The following is a 4,102-nucleotide window of genomic DNA, read 5'->3' as shown; positions in this document are numbered from 1 at the left end:
TATCTAAATGAATGGGATCAAAAAATTACATGTTTTAAAGAAAATATAATGCTTAACCTTCAGAATAGAAGTTACAAATGTAGCCCCTACTTTTCACCTATATTTATTCAATTAATTATAATTATTCAATTAATATTTGTTAGATGGAATTAATGAATAACTGAATTAATAAATGAAAGTTATAGAACTGCTTTTCTAATGTTTTGAGGGATTAAAACAAATTTGGAACTTTATAACAAAACCTTTTTCTGTACCAAGTGACACTCCAGTGTATGAGCTCATTCCTTCAAACCATTTAAGAAGAGACAATATTGCATTATGTTTTAAATAATCATATGACATTTCCTTTCATCATTCCCATGAGACAGTCCTAGTATCCACATACTCCAGTTGAGAAGACAGACAAAGGGAGGCTTGAAACAAGGGGAGATAAAGCTAGAATCCTGGTTTTGACTCCCTCCCAAGTGCTTAATCCACTCCCCCACATTCCAATTTACAATAAAATGAAATTGGCACATTAACCTGAAAGGAAAGAAGAAAAGAAAGAAAAATGACCAAAGTCATTCACAGTAAATTCAGGCATATCCAATGAAGTAACAGTGAGTTTAAGCATATCCAAAAAGGAACTTGGCTCTGAAATGGCAAAACTGACTTAGAGCTAATGGGGGGGGAAAGGCAGTTAAAGAATAATCTGGAAGTGTTTGAGAGTGGAATTAAAATGGAGATTTGGCTTATGTTCATTGTGAAGTGTCTTTTAAAAGAAATTCTGATGAGCAAACATGTTAAAAATAGAATTTCTACTCTTCCTGTCTCCTGGAAAGGCCTCTCATTTCCTATAGAAACGATGAAATGTGCAGCTCCGTAAGTACATGGAGGAATATAACAAATTTTCCAATCATCGGCACTGGTTATGTGAGGGATGCAGAAATAGAGCTTAACAGGACATTTTTATTTCATGCAAGAAATTCTTCATCATTTATTATAGTTATTAAGAAGACTCTGAAACTGTCAGTCCTGTCTTTGGCAAAATGAATTGCATTTTAAGTGCCCTCAAAGCAAAATCTCTCATGAAGGACAAGCCAGAAATAGATGGGATAACACAGAAAAAAAAGCAGAAAGCAAGATGAATGAAACTAAAAAATGAGATGCTGTTTGAAGTATAACATATTTTAAAAATGGCAGGAAGAGAATGTAAAATGGCATAGCAAGAAGGGAATACATAGAGACAGGATATACACGTACAAATTCTTATGATCCAGATTTCCTCTAGGCACTTTCTTACTTGCATTGGTTATGAGATCATTTGTGTTAGTCTCTGTGCTTGAATATCACCATGTTTATATAAATATCTTTGAACCTTCATGTACTTAGAGTGCCATATGCTGTCTATGAGTTGTCATTTTAAAACACAAAAATAGAGAAAATGCAATTTATTGATTAGTATCTGATAGACTTTGCAGTGTTGTGGTGTAGCCAAAACAACACATTAAGAGAATGAACTCCTCCTTTAAAAAAAAAAATTGATGCAACTTTCACAAATCACTTAATGCATCCTCAAATTCTCATTGGGAATATCATGACGATTATTTGTACTTACCCATCTTTAACATTGGTGACTAAAATTGGTGACTAACATTGGTGATTAACCAATTTTAAGTATTGGAATCCCTTGCACAAAATTTACTCTCCTTTTAAATAGTTACACTATTCTCCTAATTCCTTTAATACTCTCTTGAGAGTTTATATAAAAATTGTTAAACAACCAATAAACTCTTCAAAGTTTATAGTGTATTATTAAAAAACCATGTTATTTAAAATTGATAATGCAGAGAACCTATGTAACTAATTCAATCAAGCAAGCTACTTATTTCATTTGAAATGAAGAAAAGTGAAATATTTGCCTGAATTACACTTCATTTTACAAGACATATCAGTGGGCTCTCAAGTGCAATATGTAATAAACTCTATCCAACCTAAAAACAAGTATAAATTCCAGAAACACATTCCAAGGTAGAAGTGATGCTTGAGTTATGTTTCAGTTTACTGGGTTGACAGCTCTAGGAGATGATGAGACAGGGAGCAGAGAAAAGGGAAGAAATCACATTGTATTATATTCTAATTAGTTCCAGCAAGTGATTTTTAATGGTATGTCAAGGTGTTGTACTCAAATTACTCTGTGGGGTTATTATATTGTTAATATTTCTCTTCATTTGCTAAATTGACTACCACAACCACCAAAAATATTTAGAGCATTTACAGAGTGAAAAGTTAAGATTATTTTTAAGCAGATGCATTGGTGTATTCATCTATAACACATTCAATATATTAAAATCCACCAAATGTTATAAAAGAAATTTCAATGTGCAGTTTTGAAGAACTAAAATGTCTTAATAATTTTTGGACTCTGCCTAAGAACTCTCTAAATATGAAAATAATCACCTTTGCAAAAAGGCAATACAAATTTCAAGAGTATTAGTTATTAATACTCTCAGTAAAACAATAAATGAAGGCATTTTTGAAACATGTAAACCTGGAAATGTTTTACCTTGTGGAATTTTTGAAGAAAGTAACCTTCCTGCTCTTTAATATGACTATAATAGCAGCTGACGGGACACAGCACAGTGAGTGTAATGGCTGAAGATAGTAAAGCATGACACATTTTAGCAGTAGAGTGTATCCTATATAATAAAAGGCTAATATGCAAATCGACCAAATAGTGGAATGGCCAGTCACTATGATGTACATTGAACACCAGGGGACAGATGTTCAACACAGGAGCTGCTCTCTGGTGGCCAGTGTGCCCCCACAGGGGGAGTGCTGCTCAGCCAGAAGCCCTGAGCCAGGCTCACCAGCTGGCGAGTGCAGCAGCGGTGGCAGGAGCCTCTCCTGCCTCTGTGGTAGTCTGATATCCACTGAGAGCTCCCAGACAGTGAGAGGGTGCAGGTCAGGCTGAGGGACCCCCTAGAGTGCATGGATTTCGTGCACCAGGCCTCTAGTCTATTATAAAATGAGAAATGTAATTAACCAATATTCATATCCCTACTTATGCCCAAAGCACTTAACGACTGCATGTTTGGAATATCTAAAATGTTATATTATTTTACCTAAAAAATCGAAGCTAATTGTATTTTGTTACATTTGCACCTGGCTGACATGTAAACTGAGCAAAGATGTCATTGTGCAGTAGAAACAGCTGCGTTTGGGAACAAATCTAAATATATTTTTGGTTTCTCATTATTATTAGTTTGAAGAACTATTAAGTAAAAAATAAATAAAGATCTTTGCCTTTTGTAAGAACATGTTTTATGTATGATTGAAGTTTTTACAACACTCTGAGAAAAAGCCATCCGATGTTAGATTTAAAAATAAAATCAAAAGCATTTTCTGACATAGTACACATGAAAAATTGGAAATTCCAATGTCTTCAATAGAAGTTATAGAAAGTGTATGTCTCCTTGGAATTTGACACCCACTTAACACAGCAGAAAATAAGGTACTATACTGTAAACAAAAAAGTACAGTAAAGGACAGTTGTAAATTTACATAAGAATAGTTCATAAACATTTTGGTCTTCCCATAACAGTTTTTATATAAAATGATTAAAAAAACCTTAGACAGCTGTCATCACTCTTGTTTGACCACTTTTCACTTAAATGCACACAGACATATTTATATAGCAATATATTGATGCACCGTTACATGGATATTAAACTATGATTACTGCTTGTAACTGAGATGTGCATTATCCATTCAACATTATCCATAGTTGGAATACTCTTACATTATGTATTCTTGTCATGTTGTATCTATAAAAACATGAAAATATAACTTTACATTATTTCAATTATTTACATTAGGTTCAAGCTTGACAGAGAAAATTCAATAAGCTACAATTTTTAGAAGAGTCGGCCCAGAGGTACAATAAATAGCATTAATTGTATATAGTCATCTTTTTTTTATTTTTAAAAACTCATTTTAAGTACAATATGGAAACAATTAGTCTGCAATTTGGTCATTCTAGCATTTATTATTAAAATTCAAATTGCACCTCCAACATTCCTGATGAGGAGAAATGCACTAACTCATATTTTGTTATCTTCGA

General features: G+C 33.1%; 1 protein-coding gene across 3 annotated transcripts in view; it reads right to left on the bottom strand.

Moving 5' to 3' along the window:
- Nucleotides 1–3,964: 3,964 nt before the first annotated feature.
- GRIA2 (glutamate ionotropic receptor AMPA type subunit 2) overlaps nucleotides 3,965–4,102 on the bottom strand; it is a 124,852-nt gene continuing 124,714 nt past the window's right edge. For all 3 annotated transcript variants that reach the window (XM_081093465.1, XM_081093464.1, XM_081093463.1), the window contains one exon: nucleotides 3,965–4,102. This exon is cut by the window's right edge and continues 1,788 nt beyond it. The gene's annotated coding sequence lies outside the window, so the exon portion shown is untranslated.

This window comes from Myotis nattereri (assembly GCF_964212035.1).
Source record: "Myotis nattereri genome assembly, chromosome: 5".
Lineage (NCBI taxonomy): Eukaryota > Metazoa > Chordata > Mammalia > Chiroptera > Vespertilionidae > Myotis > Myotis nattereri.
This window is presented reverse-complemented; position numbering and strand designations above follow the sequence as displayed.